This window comes from Mustela nivalis (assembly GCF_964662115.1).
Source record: "Mustela nivalis genome assembly, chromosome: 6".
In the NCBI taxonomy this organism is placed as follows: domain Eukaryota; kingdom Metazoa; phylum Chordata; class Mammalia; order Carnivora; family Mustelidae; genus Mustela; species Mustela nivalis.
In genome coordinates this window covers 106,936,290-106,952,562 of record NC_139025.1, presented here as the reverse complement: position 1 = coordinate 106,952,562, position 16,273 = coordinate 106,936,290, and the positions used below count along the sequence as shown (strand labels likewise).

The 16,273-nt window shown below is 46.3% G+C and overlaps 1 protein-coding gene across 3 annotated transcripts in view; it reads left to right on the top strand.

Annotated features, from left to right (window-relative positions):
• The first annotated feature begins 727 nt into the window (after positions 1-727).
• Positions 728-16,273, top strand: part of FAM81A (family with sequence similarity 81 member A) — an 81,266-nt gene continuing 65,720 nt past the window's right edge. For 2 of the 3 annotated variants that reach the window (XM_082733778.1, XM_082733776.1), the window contains exon 1: positions 747-878. The gene's annotated coding sequence lies outside the window, so the exon portion shown is untranslated. Of the gene's footprint in view, positions 879-16,273 lie in introns of all 3 variants that reach the window. The other variant, XM_082733777.1, reaches the window with a different exon arrangement.

Here is a 16,273-nt window from a genome sequence, read left to right as displayed (position 1 = left end):
GACTCAAAATTGAGAGGAAGGTGGAAAGAGTTAGGACGCCCTGGGAAAGGAATGAGGGAGAAGGGAGGAGGAGGGGAAGTCAAGAAGAGGGGTGGCAGCAGTTCCTTCTTGCGTCGTGTCTGTTGCGGCGCAACACAATCCTTGGACCCAGCGGGGGCCGTCAAGGCGATTCTTTAAAGGGCACCTGGCAGCCTCGAGGCTAAGTTCACCTGCCCAGGTGGGGCGTCAGCACGCGAGCAGCTTAGCAGACGGTGGCCTCATAAAATAGCTTCTCCCCGATCTGGAAGGGAGTGGAGGGGAGATAAATGACGCTTTCTTGTGGGAAAGAGGTTTAGTAAATAAGGAATGTGAAGGCTCTGGAGAGAATTACAGTGCAAGCACCATGGCTATTATCCTAATCAGACACCATTTCAACACCTCTCCCTTCAAGTCATCCAGCCCTACAACAGGATTTATTTTCCAATAAGCGAAATCCCCGCCCGCCAACTCCGAGCCGCTTGGATAAGAGCTCTGTGGGAAACAGCAGCGACGAGGAGAGGCTATTTTGGGTGTGGGAACGCGGAGGGAGGAGGGGCGGCGCCGCCAGGCTGGGCGCGGGTGCGCGGGGAAAGCCTCCAGCTCGGGCTGCCACGGCAACCGCGTCCAGGCAACGCGCCCGGAAGCGGCTCGGGCGGCGCGCGGCGGCTCGCGCCCCCCGAGAGCCGCGAACCCGGCCGGGCCGCGCGCCGGGCCAGGCGGCAGGCGCGCGCTGATTGGACGGCGCTCCCCGCGGCGCGGGCCCGCAGCCGGGCGCCCCGCACAGCCCGCGCCAGCGGCCGCCGCACCCAGCCGCGCCGGCGAGGACATGGGCAGCCGCGGCGCGCCCGCCCCCCGCGCCGGTGAGTGCCGCGCCCCGGGCCCCCCCCCGGTCGGACGGGCTCCGCTCCCCGGCGGCGGGAGCTCCCTGGGACGGCCGGTGACCTTGGGGCAGCCGCCGGGGAGATAGGCTTGGGGGGCAGAGAGAGAGCTGCGCGTGGCCCATGTGACGTGCTGCCGGCGAGAGGGTTAACTGCATGCTGACGCGAGGGGATGAAGTTGGGCACGGAACGCAACTGGCATTGCATTTCTGCGGGGGCCGGGGGGAGTTGCGTGCTAGCAAACCAACAGAAGCCGGGAGGGACTGTCTGGGGGAGCTGGGGTGCTGCACATATTGCCAGGGGGTGGTGGTAAGTCAGCCGTCCCACTACTCAGAGCTGAGTGACCTTGGACAGGTTAACCTCTCTGCCTCCCCCCACCCCTTTCTCATTGAAGGGAGAGGCTTGGGCTCTTTGCGGTTCCACAGTGCTGTTGTTCCCTTGCACTGTAAGCTGAGAAAGGGTCCCAAAGTAGGGTTCTGCAGGAACAGGATCTACAGGACTCAATCATGTTTGTTAGACAAGGGGTTTCCATTAATTGGCTCTCAAAGTGGCAAGAAATGTTGTCGTTTTATGGAAGATAATGGACAGAAAACCGTGGGTGGCCCAGAGAGTGCCTTCTCAAGATGCCCAGGTTGAAACCTCTTGGGTGCTCTAAAAGTCAGGAACAAAATCAGGGTTAATCCTCCCGAGTTGTTCTTTCCTGTAGTTAATCTCATAGGAAACTTTGTATTTGAACAGGTAAAATCAAAACCCAACAGTGGCAGGCAGCAGCAAATTAAGTGAGTCATTTCTTCAGTATGCACGAGGTTGTGTGTGTGTGTGTGTGTGTGTTTCTGCGCGCGCGCGTGTGCGCGTGCCCGGCTGTGCTCACGCTCTCATCTTAAAGTCTGTGTATGTCAGTGATAGGAATTATTTCATAGGAGTAACCAGAAATAACGCTAGAATGATTTGAGTCCACAGGAGTGCAGCTCTCTGGGAAGCAGGGGCAAACATTTGCAGCTTGCTCTTTAAATAGTTGGGTTTGTGAAAGTAAATAGATTCTTTACTGAGAACCATCCCTAGGGTTTGCCCACTGTGTTCCGGTGGGGGCCTTGTCATGGAGTGTGTGTATTGGGAGGAAGGTACCTCTGAGACCCAGTAAGCTGTGACACCTTTTCTATTTTTAGCACTGGCTGGTGCTAAAAAGACACTCAGGCCCCTTTGTATATTCTCAGTACATAAACTTCCCTCTTCCAAGAAGAGGGGAAGGAGAAAGTACCCTGTCCCTCTCATAGGTCCTTGGGGTTGCCTCTTCTGGCTTTCTGCTCTAAATCCTTAATGTTCATTCCAATCTGATTTCATCTGTATAAAAATGTGGGCTGGGAAGACATTTTCAGTGTTAATGAATAAGCTTCTGTAAGCTTGTTTACCTGATGGTTTAATAATCTCTAATGGTTTACGTGTTAAAAATCTGATAGCATTCAGACAGAAAAATCCTTGCTGCAGGAATTCAGCCACTAAGCCATACAAATCTTTAGTGAATCATACTTCATTACACTTGGGAACCTCAGGGACAAACTAGTCCACTTTCTCTCTCTCTAGGCCACTGGCCTTTGTGTCTCCAAACCTGCCTTTCAGTCTCTTGTTTCTCACATCCTACAGCGATACTCCTGAATTTTCATTTTTCTGCAGCTGAGCCTATCTTCCGTCCCTCCCCTAGCACCAGAGCCTGAGTGAACAGTTTCTCTCAGAATAGCCCTCTCCTGTCTCGGTCTCACCGGAGCAGGGATTGGATTTCCTGCTTCTCAGTGCTACCTCCAAACCATTAACCCGTTCACTAACAAAGTCTTCTGTTCACAAGGTCATGCTGTCTGCTCAATGCCCTATACCCTCCTTCTTATGTTCTGGATCAGTGCTTGCTAAACCTGGTGGTTTCTTAGAATGACCCAGAGTATTGTGAAAAAAATGTGGCACTTTAGACTCTCTCAAACACACCAAATGAGAATCATCAAAATGGGCAAGACCTACAAATCCTTATTTTAAAAACAAACCCAAAAAGAAGAAGGAGGAGGAAGGAAGATGGGGAGAGAAAACTGAGTTCTGTGGGTGATTCTGATGTATACCCCAGTTTGGCAAGAACTTCCCTTGATGCTACAAAAAAGTAACAGACAGATAAACACGAGCAACTGGCTTGGTTCTCTTCTCTACCTTGTCTCTTGCCCATGACATTGAGGTTTATATTGAGGCTCTGTTAACTCATTGACCTTGAAGTTCCTCAGGGTCTTCAACTCCTATGGCCTTAATGTCCACTTAACGTCAACCACTTGCATTTTGGGTTTGTTTCGTTTGGAGAATTTTTTCTACCTTCAAGATCTGGACTTTAGTCTGCTCAGCTGATTCTTTCTACTTACAGCACAGGATTTTAACCATTATTGAGGACTCTGGTCCCTTAATTGCTTGCTGTTCCAATCCCCTTATGGCTCCGTTTCTCCGCTTGGAGTCTAGATGTTGCCAGCCATTTCTGTTCTGTCTGGAATCCTGGAATCTTTATTCTTAACATATTGAGCTTCTCATATTCCAGTCCTCAATCCAAAATCACCCTCATTATCTACTTTTTCTTTTCCCAGCCTGCCAAGTTATCCAGGAGAAAGTCACAAAGACCTGTGGACTGGTTCCACTGCAAATTTATGCTGGCTCTAATTACACCTAGGTCTTGCTTTTCTATGGAAAAAAAAAAATCCATCTTTTATTAACTCACGACTGCATTCCTTTAGAGGTTGTGCCAGATCTTCCCATTTCTTACACTTCCAGTCAGTTTCCTTTCAGCAGCCCCTTTTCACTAAGAGATGAAGGATGTCCACATCCTGGTTTACTGCCCTCTGCCTCCATATAAGCTGTCATTGTACCTACCTTACCACCCCATACATTTTTCTTTCTTTCTTTTTTTTTTAAAGATTTTATTTATTTATTGGAGAGAGAGAGAGCACAAGCAAGGTGAGGGGCAGAGGGAGAAGCAGACTCCCTGCTGAGCAGGGAGCCCACTAAGGGGCTCGATCCCAGGGCTCAGGATCATGACCTGAGTCTAAGGCAGACATTTAACTGACTGAGCCACTCAGGCTCCCCCCAAACATTTCTCTTTACCCATCTTTGTCCTTCTTTATTTCCTCTTTCTGTGAGGCAAAAACAAGTCCCCTCCCCATAATTAACCCATATATACTGCACACTCTCCATTCTCTGGACTTCTGCCCTTCCTTCTTACCTCATGAGAGCGCTTGCTTTGTCGGTTATTCCCTCTCTTCAGCTTTTTTGGTCCCTCCTTACTCTGCCCAACTCTCACCCCACCGTATGTGCAAGTCATCTTTCTCATAATAAAAGAAACTGCTAGAGCCCCAACTCTGTCCACTAGAACTTTCTGTGATGTTGGAAATATCTTGTACCTGCGCTGTCCAGTGTGATTGTCACTGGCCACAGTGTGACTACTGAGCATGTGAAATGTGGCTAATGTGACCGAGGAGCACAATTTCCAGTTTTTGTTAATTTTTATTAAGATTTTTTATTTATTTACGGCAGAAAGAGAGAGAGCGCGAGCGTGCGCACATTAGTAGGGGCAGAGGCAAAGGGAGAGGGGTAAGTAGACTCCCCACTGAGCAGGTAACCGGATGTGAGGCTGAATCCCAGGACCCTGAGGTTGTGACTTGAGCCGAAGGCAGACACCTTAACCTTAACCAACTGAGCCCCCAGGTGGCCCAGGTTTTTGTTAATTTTAAATTCATTTCAAGAGCACTTAGGGCAAAGGCTCCAGTGTCTGGCTGTGTCGTGTGCACCCTGCTGCCGGGTTCTGCTGTCTTCTGGGTTTCCCTCCTCCGACTGCCCACTCATTTGTCTGGCCCCACCCTCACCTTTGTGCTGAAACTGCTTTCTTGTGGAGCTCCCGCAGTGGTGTCCTGGTGGCAGAGCTGAGGCCTGTTTCTGTCTTTCCCTCCTTGATCTGCCCTGCCGCCTGCTGCCTGGATCTCTCTCTTCCCTTGTCTCCGTGTCACTGGTTATCCACCAGCAGCTCAATCCTCTTTACCTCCTGTTTCCCCCAGACTTCCGGACGTGGGATTCTGGGGGGTCCTGTTCTTGGCGTTCTTCTCTTCCTCTGCTGACCTCCTGCCTTCTCCCTGTCCCAGCTGTCAACTCACCTTGCGGCTGATGTTAGTTGTCATTGGGTGGTTGTCCTGGGCATTGCTGGGCGTCGCGACTGACCCGTACCCTGTCCTTTCATCCCCTTCCACGTCTGTGGGGCACATACTCCCATCATTCCTGTTGTGCAGGTGAAGAACTTGGAGGAGAGAGAAATGAAAATAACCTAAGTCAGTGACTGGTTGTGAAGGGGCAGACCTGAGAAAGGAATCCTGGCACTCTGACCGGAGAGCCTACTTTCACCAGGCTTTCCCTACGCCTCCAGAGGCCTTCAGAGCTGCATTTTGAGCCTACCCTCTCCCAAATCCCATTCAGAATCTGATACCCAGAAGCCCAACTGTTTGGTCTCTAAACAGCTCCTTGTCATGGCTTCCTTAACTCACTTTCCCCTTTTTAACTTTTTATTATGAAATAATGCAGATTTATGGAAGAGTTGCAAGAATAACTTAAATAGGGGCGCCTGGGTGGCTCAGTGGGTTAAAGCCTCTGCCTTCGGCTCAGGTCATGATCTCAGGGTCCTGGGATCGAGCCCCACATCGGGCTCTCTGCTCAGCAGGGAGCCTGCTTCCCCCTTCTCTCTCTCTGCCTACTTGTGATCTTTCTCTGTCAAATAAATAAATAAAATCTTTAAAAAAAAAAGAATAACTTAAATAATTTGCATCTTTAACCCAAATTCTACAAATATTAACTATTTGCCCCACTTGCTTTATCCTTCTCTTTCGTGCTCTCTCTCCACACACATAGACATGCGCGCGCGCACACACACACACACACACACTCATGCATGCACACATACAAATGTTGTTGTAGTTTTTCAGAGCCTTTTCAGAGTTAAGCTGTAGACATAATGCCCCTTTACCTACCTCCCCCAGTACTTCAGTGTTGTTTCCTAAAAAACAGGACATTTCAGGGCACCTGGGTGGCTTAGTGGGTTAAGCCTTTGCCTTCCGCTCAGGTCATGATCTCAGGGTCCTGGGATGGTGCCCCACATTGGGCTCTCTGCTCAGCGGGGAGCCTGCTTCCTCCTCTCTCTCTGCCTGCCTCCCTGCCTACTTGTGATCTCTCTCTGTCAAATAAATAAATAAAATCTTTACAATAAAATTAAAAAAAAAACATAAAACAAAGACATTGCTTGCATAACGAGAGTCCAAAATTGAGACATTGCCATTGATTCCATACTGTTGTCTAATCTACAGACCTTACTCGCATGTCCCTAGTAGCCCTAATAAGGTCCTTCATAGTAGAAGAGGAGGAACAAATCTTTAAATCTTTAGCTGTGTTTGTTGTCATGCCTCTTTAATCTCCTTTCGTCTGGATGGTTCCTCAGTTGTCCTTGGACTTGTTGTCCTCGGACTTGACGCTTTGGAAGGGGACAGACTGATATTTTGTATGGTGTCCTTTAACTGGGGTTTGCCTGGAGCTTCTCACGGTGGATTTCGGAAGGCATCCCACAGGGCAACAGTGTGCCCCTCTCACTGCCTTCGCTAATGATTTCCATGCCTGTCACCGTCCTCTGTGACCCGCGCTTGGTCCCGCGGCTCATTCTCACTTCTCTTCGCCACCCTCCCACATGCAGCTGACCGCTGAGCGTTGAGGTGCTCCCTGCAAGGTCTCCCTCAACTGCTCTGCTTCCTTTCTGTTCCTACCGCCTCCCTCTGCCCACGATCCCAGCGGCCCTCCACCAGGAGCCCCTGCGCTGGGAATTTCCACAAGGCAAGGCTTCCTCTACTTTGCCCTCCCTCCACACTTTCTCCTGCTGCCCTGTGTTTCCTTAACTCATCCCTTTTGAATGCCCAACAGTTGGCACTGGTCCTGCCTTTGCCCAACGGTGAGGCCTGGTTTGTGCCCCTCACACAGCAGGTACCAGCCTCTCTACTCTTCCCTGTCGGCGTGAAGCTCTGGAGTAGGAGCTTTGTCTCGTTCAGCACTGTCGAGGCTCAATGAGTATTTGCTGACTGGACTCATTTCCTTGATGAAATCATTTCGCGAACTGCGCAGAGTGATCTTAGAGTTGTCTGCTAGCATCTGGTACGTGATGGTGGGTGGGAGCCCCATGCCTTGCTCTGGGAGTCAGGTAGATGGGGGGTTCAAAATAGGGCCTTTTAGCAAACCGACAGGTAATTTGAAAAGGTACTAACATGTTGTAAGTGGAGTAAGTGATTTTCCCCTAATGACACCTGAACCTGGTGTGTATGTGTCAAGACAAAGAAATGGCACATTTGATTAAAAAAAGAGAGTAGAAAAAGCTAACATAGCATATTAAAAATGGCCCATCTATTCCTTCACACCCCAAATGAGCAGCTGCATGTGTGAGAAGCAGTTTCTCAGGCTCCCATCCTCCCTGGGAGCCCTCGGACCACCTGTTTCTCTCCTCTTCATTGTCTGGCTGCCTCTCCCTCCACGCCTGGCCCACGGCACTGCCTTTCCGCCTTCACTCCTGCCCCCTTTCTCCCTTGTTTCTCCTTCTGCCCGTTCCTTTCTCTTAATAACTCTTCTGCTTTCATCCCTTTCTCTGTCTGCATTATTTTCCTTTTTGATTTGTTGGGTGTGGTTTTAGGTTCCATGAATTTTAAATATAAAAGCAGGTGAAAAAAGATAAAAGAGTGTTTTTGTTTTTGTTTTTACTCTTCAGTGGTCTTCTGTTGATTCCTTCCCCAGCCCCCACCATGACTCAGTGGCTCTTGGTATTTTAAAAACATAGCAGAGATTATAAAATGGTTTATTCGGTTACCTTTCTGGCCCACCAGGAAAGTTCCTGGGAATGTGCTGGTTGACAGACACCAAAAGGCCTGAATTTCTCAGTCTCTGCTAAAGCAAAATTGGTATTTGAAGTCAGTCATCAGATCGTCGGGTGGTGAGCTGTTGAGATTGTTGGAATGACAGTATTTCGGCTCAAGGCGTGCCTGTGCTTGCTGGCCGGTGGTCAGCTTTCTTCTCATTCTTAAGAGAATGCTTTTGTGCAGATGACATCTTCTCTGGCAAAAGTAGCTACAGAAGCGAAGGCAAGAGATTCTGCTGCTTAGCCGAGTGGGGCTTACATACAAAGCGTGTTTATGTGGGAGAGAATGTGTGGGGGTTGCTTTCACATTATGGAATTCTTAAAATTGTTTAACCGGGAAGATGTTATTCAGAAACCCCTGGTGACTTCAGCTTGTTTTTTTTGTTGATTTCAGATTTCTTTTTTCCACATTTTTAATTATCTCTGGAAGAGCACAGGAGTCCTCCCCTGCTCTCTCCAAAATAGTTATAAAATTAATGCACTGAAGTCAAGTTGTTACTCCAAATAAAAGAGTCTCTCATAGACTCTTGTGTTCAGCAGAGAAGTCCAGCCCCCTCCTGCTGTGTGTGAGAGAAAGGGCAGAAGCTGGAGGCTGGATCTTTCTCCCATGGCCACATTCTTAGCTTTTCAGAGATGCATGTAGGATAGAACCCAAATTCTGTCTACAGACACAGTCATGCCTGTCTTCCAGCGGTCCTTGGTGCATCTGGGGGTGTAGGTAATTTAGTAGGTAGAAAGTTTACACCAGCCTTTAGTAATATATTTTTTTTCTGTTCTAGCTGTTGCCTTTGTCAGGTTCCCTTTTTAACATTCAGTAATGTGTCTTCTCTAATGCTAGAAAGAAAGTTGCCAAATATAGCTGTTGAGCATAATAAAACACCCTAAAGTAATATTAAGACACTTCTTTTTGGTGTGGGTGCCCGTGCGCACTGCAGGGCAGCCTAAAGGAGTCTGCCAGGCTCACAGCTGGAGGGGATCTTGAGTCAGCCATCGCTCTGTCATCTGGGCAGAGCAACTCAGTAATTAAAACGATGGGCCTTACCAAATTAGAAGAACAAGCCAATGAGCAAATATTTCCGAGTGTCTGTGAAGAGGTGCTGTGCTGGGCTTCACAGGGGTTACAGGTGCTGATGGTAGGGTGTCCCTACGGCCCCAAAGTAGCTCAGCTGGAGAGACATAATCCATGAAAAGTTCAAATAACAATAGAAGATTTAAATAGCATTTCAAAAATGGCTGTTATTAATAGATGGGAACAAAAACCAATCTGTTTTTGCAAGGTTCACCTAAAAACGTTAACATCGTTCTAAGGTGGGAGAATGGGTTAAAGCCATACCGGTGGCCATTCCTTGGGTTCTAGGGGTTTGTATGATTCCAATCCATTCCCATCTGGACCAGAGGCCACATATATGTTACAGATTTTCCGGATTGCCTCAGTTATTTAGTGAGCCTTGCACTTGCTGGCAGCCACAATCAATGTTTTGAGCATTTGGAAGGTTTTAATGTTTGTTTGGTTTTGGTTTGTTGGTTGGTTGTTGTTGTTTTTTTTTTTTAATATTTATTTATTTATTTGACAGACAGAGATCACAAGTAGGCAGAGAGGCAGGCAGAGAGAGAGTGGGGGGAAGCAGGCTCCCCGCTGAGCAGGGAGCCCAACTCGGGGCTCAATTCCAGGACCCCAGGATCATGACCTGAGCCGAAGGCAGAGGCTTTAACCCACTGAGCCACCCAGGCGCCCCTGTTTGTTTGGTTTTAATGGGTCAGAAATACAGCCACTTTCCCCCTCAACAGAGGGGAAGGAGAACAAGTTTTGCAAAGTAGAATTAAGGTCATTTTCACAAAAGGCATTAGAGATAGTTGCCTTGGGACCCTGTGGAGGGACTCGCGCTGTCCTGTGGAGGGACATGAGACTTTTGGGATGCCATGCTGGGGGCTCCCACCAATGGCAGCCATTGGACCTGTGTGCAACACCTGAGTCCCAACGTAAGGGCAATCCAGGGCTCTGATGAAAGCTTCAGCGAGCGTACTGGGCTCAAGCTTCATGATGTGCCCACAGGGGAATGGGGCTTGGGGAATCATTCACAGGAAACCAGGAGCTGTTGTTTGATGAGTATAGAGTTTTAGTTTGGGAAGATGAAAAAGTTCTAGAGATCTTTATATCTCTAGATATAGATCTTTATATCTTCTAGAACTCTAGATATAAAGATTTCTAGAACTAGATTTCTAGAGATAGAAAGTTACCACTACTGTAGTGCACACTTACATTTTTTAAAGATGATAAATCTTGTGTTACCTGTTTTTAAACACAGGAGGAAAAAAAAAAGCCTGTAAAACTTATTTTACCTGAACTATAGCATAACCTTTAAACCCAGAATCAGGCTTGTCTCTTGATTTTGATAACTATACATGGGCAGTTTCTGGTTTTTTTATTTTGTTTTGTTTTGTTTTTGCTCATTGGCGCTTTCTTTTCCTCAAGAAGTTTGTATTTAGATTTTTGTCATTGTGAAAACAATATTCTTATTAAAGTATTTTCAAAATAAGGAAAAGTGGAATAAAAATGTACCTAATGCCACTATTTATATTTTGATTTATGTCTTTATGTTGTTTTAAGAAAATATTATTATAATAGTACTTCTAGTACTGGAACCCCTGCTCTACTCTGCTCAGGACAGTTGAGGGACTTATGGGTTGCTGGAGTATTGTAGAATTGGAAAGAAATGTCCAGGTGTGTCAGGTAAGATTAATTCGCCATTGACCTAAGGTGTCCAGAGAAGGATATTTTGATATGAGGACACCCAGTGTCTTAGACGCTGTGTAAGGCCTTATAACATTCCCTCCTTTGGTGACTTACCCAGATTTCTCCAGATCCACCTCATAACCATAATGCCATTTCCATGCTCAAATGTGCCAGCTCAGTACATTTCTTGCAAGGATGGCTCGTCTATTCACCCAAATGCTGTCCAGGTTTAGGGAGAGGGAGCTGGTCTATTAAGAAGAAGGCAGAGTGTTTTATAAGACTTATTTGCGCCGTTTGTGCTGTTTTATTTTCTTTGCACATAATGTGGTGGCATTCTCTCAATCTGAGCCCTGTGATTGATTTATGGAAGGCTCCTGCTGTTATCAGTGGTATCTTTTCGGCCATTTTTATCAATCTAATACTTTGGCTTTGGAATTAGTCATCCCTGGCCACAGTTGCATGGCCTTCTTCCTCCTCCTTGTACTGAAAACAAATGATTTGCCTAGATACCAGCTATTCACATCACAGAGCAGTGCCAGCAGTTTGGCACTCAAGGAGGAGTCCATTCATGGAGGCAGAGCCCTGTGGTGGGTCAGTTCAGAGATGGGAGGAAGGCAGATAAGGGTGGCCTGTGCTGGGGTGCTTGAGTGGCTCAGTCGTTAAGGGTCTGCCTTCTGTTGGGGTCATGATCCTGGGGTCCTAGGATCAAGCCCCACATTGGGCTTTCAGCTCAGTGGGAAGCCTGCTTTTCCCTCACCTTCTTCCACTCCCCTGCTTGTGTTGCCTCTCTCTCTGACATATAAATAAATAAAATCTAAAAAAAAAGCATGGCCAGTGCTCACAGACGGGTAGTAGTTTCCTTGTTTGACGGTTCCATCCACCTCCATAGGCCCAGGGTCAAGTGAGCTCCTCACCTTGGGGAGGAAGAGTAGAAAGAGAGGGGAGTATGGCAGAGGGAGACCTTAAAAAATTGGCCTGTCTTTTAAACTCAAGTTAAAATGTTTGTACCATCTATACTGTGGTGCCGAGGAGCAAAGCTCTGGTTTCCAGGCTCTGATTATGGTTTTATATAGTGCTATAAATCCTTTTTCAAATCTTATTCTTTAAAAGAAACTTAGCATTATAGCTGGCATATAAATTTTTTTATGTTACTTCATAGTCTTTGTAACCATTATTTTAAATGGTTTTTGATATTCTCTTGAGTGGATGTGCTGTGGTTTAATTAACTGCTCTTTTATGGTTGGACACTTAACCAATAGCCATTTATAGAAATATTAACATTTAGATAAGATCACATGTTAAGTATGGATGAAATGCCTTAGGGCCAGGGATCTGATGAAGATTAGTTACTGTTCTCATTTCACGGTCCTCAGAAAGTCTAGGGCAAGATTGAGTTCTGAGTGTGTGTGCTGGGGAGACTAACACTTTGACTTCCTTCCACTTCATAGTCTTTACATGATTATTTGTTTGTTTTAAATATTTTAAAGAGTGAGTGAGAGAGAGCGAGAGTGAGAGCGAGAGAGCACAAGCAGGGGGAGCAGCCGGCAGAGGGAGAAGCAGGCTCCCCGCTGAGCAAGGATGTGGGACTTGATCCCAGGACCCTGGGATCCTGATCTGAGCTGGAGGCGGATGCTTAACCGACTGAGCCACCCAGGCACCCCTGTTTGTTTATTTTTAAGTAGAGGTGGAAAGAAGTAATTTTTTTTTAATGATACAATGAAAAATTAAGAAGTAAAACATCATACATTTAGTTGGAAGTGTCTGTATCCATATGTCTGATCCCTCTGTCACTCAGAGACAAATATGACTCTGATCTGGTGTCTTCCATGCTCGTCTTTCAATATTACAGATTTGGCATATTAACTTGACATATTTTAAACCTTTATAAAAAGATCATTAGGTGTCCATATGCTTCTTCAGCTTGCTTTTTGACAATGTATTTGTGAGATTCATTCACATTGAGACTTGTAACACTAATCCATTTATCTCCACAATGGGTGGTTCTTCATTGCATGAATGTGTCACGCTTTATTCATCCTTTTGCCTGATGATGGGTGTTCAATGCACACCCCCCCAGCCACCACCTACTTTTTTGCTCTTAGAAATAATGCTGCCTTGAGTATTCTTGTAAATGTCTCTTTGTGAACATGTTTGAGAGGGCTTTTTTGGTTTTGTTTTATTTCTTAGCAGTGGAATCATTGGGTCACGGAGTTTGCACATCTTCAGCTTTACTAGATACTGAAGATTGCCTTCCAGAGGAGTGGTACTGATTCACATTCCCATCTGGTGTTCCTCGTGTTCCATATATATTCCCGTCAATACCCGATCTTGCCACGCTTGATTTTTGCCATTCTGACGGGGTGAAATGGCATCCCTTGCAATCTGATCTCTTGTGGCAAATTAGATTTATTTTATGATTTGTTTCTACAATGTTAGTAAAAAACTTGTTAAATTTCTTATTCTTTCTTTAATGTATTTATTGAGATTCTTTAAAAGTAAAATAACCATTTAGAAATTTAGTAAAAGACTTAAACATTAGATTATAAAATCAATAATCTCATCGCAGTGAGCAGAACTACTTCCTGTGTGATTTGGTATCAGAATCCCGGGTGACTACAGCTGCCGACTGAGGACAGGGGACTGCCACTTGACTGGTCTCTGCCGTATTCTGTGGGTTAGGAGCAAGTCATACGTACCACCACATTCAAGGGGAGGGGATCACACAGATATGGACTCCAGGAGGCAGAGATCATGGGGGCTACCTTACATACTAGTCTGTCCCCCGCAGCAGGTACCATGTTGGGATCCTCATGTTTCAGTGTCAAGTTTCACGTCTCAGGTTTCGATGTTTAGCACTGCTATGGCAATCAGAGACAGATTTGGGAGACAGACTCACACAAGTCTGGTTCCCATCACAGTGAGAAAAGTAGCTGGCAGACTGGGGCTTGTGCTGCTTCTCGCATGTTCTACTTTTACACACATCCACACAGGAGGCTAAATGATACGCTTGGTGAATTTGGGCTCAGGGCAAGAGGAGTGAGCAGGAATACCTTGGGGGCTAATGGCCTTGGACCATGAGAACTTAATACATCCCTCTCCATCACAGAACCCTTCCTGCGGCCCCAGATTCTCACGTTGCTGGAAACACTGATAAATTTTTCCTCTTTAAACTCTGCTTTTACTGGATATGCTGTGTATACCATCCCTCTTTCTGGTTGCGCATTCATTCTCTAGTCAGAATATAATTCAGTTGATTAAAGTCAACATTAGGAAATGTCTTCATTTCTGTCATCTGTCCTTGAGATTCATTGATCCAGTAAATATTCATTGATCATCAGTGTGCCAGGTGCTTAGAATAAAGCTGTGGACAATTCAGCTCTTCATGGAGCCCACAGTATAGAGCCAAAGACTGACCTTGAACCAGTAATCACAAATGTGATGACCGCTTGCTCTGTTTTACTTGTGAGTGTTAGCAGTATCTTGGATTGTTCTTACAGATCTGCTGATTTCATCCCTTCTTGATTCTTTAGACTTCATTGTCAGAGTCGCACTTTATTTATTTATTTATTTGAAAGAGAGAGAGAGAGAGAGAGAGAGAGAAACCACAAGCAGGGAGAGCAGCAGGCAGAGGGAGAGGGAGAAGCAGGTTCCCAGCTAAGCATGGAGCCTGACATGGGGCTCAGTCCCAGGACCCTGGCATTATGACCTGAGCTGAAGGTAAATGCTTAACCAAAAGAGCCACCCGGATCCCCTAGAGTCTCACTTTAACCTCAATTTTGGAAGTAGCTTGCCCTCTGCCCCTCAAATTTTTATACTACCTGCATTATCTCATAAAAGAAAGGAAAGGAAAGGAAAATTGAGACCAAAAATTTGAACTAAATCATGATTTAAAATAACATTTCTGTGTAAATGTTCATCAGTAAGGGGCTGCCTAACAATTTGGTATATCCGTTCACTGTAATATTATGCTGGCATTAAAAATCATGATGTGTCTTTATATATGGAAAGATGTTCATGATACAGTGCCGATTAGGGAATGCAGGGCACACATGCTATAGAGTATGACTTTATTTTTTTCAAAAAGGAAAATGTATCCTGGGGAGAGATCTTTAAAAAAAAATGTAAATCAATACATTAACATCAATTTCTGAGGCTTAATTTTCACTTTGTTCTTTATGTCTTTATGTAGAGCTTAAATTTTAATCACAGAAAGCATTTTTCAGTTTAAGAAAAGGTGTTTCTTAAAATGTTTCAAATTTCCTCATACAAAGATGTGTGTTGCAAATTGTTCTTTGCACATGTGTGCCTAATTGAAAAACACGAGTGACAGCAAGACTTCATTCACTGTAGCTGTACCCTCACCAGTGGAATAGCCTTGGCCAAATGAAAGGGTTAAAGCAGATGCCCATCATTTCCCCACTAGTGCCACCCAGGAAACCATAGGATACCTCCTTAAACAAATGGGTACTATTTGCTGGACCATTTATACAAGATGTTATTTTAATTTAATTTAATTTTTAAAAAAATATTTTATTTATTTATTTGAAAGACAGAGATCACAAGTAGGCAGAGAGAGAAGAAGGGAAGCAGGCTCCATGCTGAGCAGAGAGCCTGATGTGGGGCTCCATCCCAGGACTCTGGGATCATGACCTGAGCTGAAGGCAGAGGCTTCAACCCACTGAGCCACCCAGGCATCCCTAACGTGTTATTTTTAAAAAGAGATGTGTTTTCTATCATATGTGCATTTGCCAGGGAAAGGAAAGGAACCAGCCCTTCCTGGGAGCTTTTGGAGTGCCCTAAGGCCAGACAGGGTTGTCGATTCCCTGTAGTCCTCCTGTGGAGTAATGCCTGGGTGAGGAAGAGGCAGAGGAAGAGGCAGAGGCCCAAGTTCAAATCCCTGCGTGTGGTTGGGCCAGTTCCTGAACCTTTCTAAGTCTGTTTCTGCTGTGTAAACGGTGATGGTAATAGCATTCCTTCTCCAAGTGTGAGGATGAATTCGACGAATGCCCGAGAGTATGCTCCGGAGTGTCGGACAGGGGTTAGCACTTGTTGAGAGTGAGCAGCTATTATGTATGAGGTCCCCAGGCCAACAAGCTAAGGCCAGCCTGCTAAGATCACAGCTGGGAAGCCAGCCTTCAAATAAGGGTCTTTCTGACCTCACTGACCTCACAGTGCTTTCCAGTGCTGGACAAGTGTACCTGCGGCTGCACAAAGTGGGAGGAGGAGAGGCGGGGAGAGCACAGTCAGGAGGGGGAAGGAGAATGGACCGTGGGAATGCCCGGCTAAGAAAATGGAAGGGGCAAAGGAAAATGCAGGGGGAGCCCTGAGGTGTAGGAAAAAGAAGTGGAGAGGCCAGAGCAGTGGGAAAAGCAAGAGGGAGGAGAGAGGAAGGCAGAAGCTCCTCCCCAGGCCCTGCCCTCCCCAGCGGAGTTCCTGGTCCTGGGACCTCTCCTAGCTTCTGACCCTCCCTCAGCTTGCCTTTCCCGTTCCCAGCCCTGGTCCAGTCACCCGTCTGCCCCAGCGCTGCCCAGGATGGAGTCTAAGCCCTGAGCGTGGGACAGAGCTACGTTAGAGCACGATTCCCACCCACCTGTCTTTCTAGGCACACCTTCCGCTGTTCTCTGCTCTCTCTCCTTTCCCTTTATTTTTAACTATGAGAAAATAGACTTTTCCCCCTACCACCAGATTACAACCACTTTA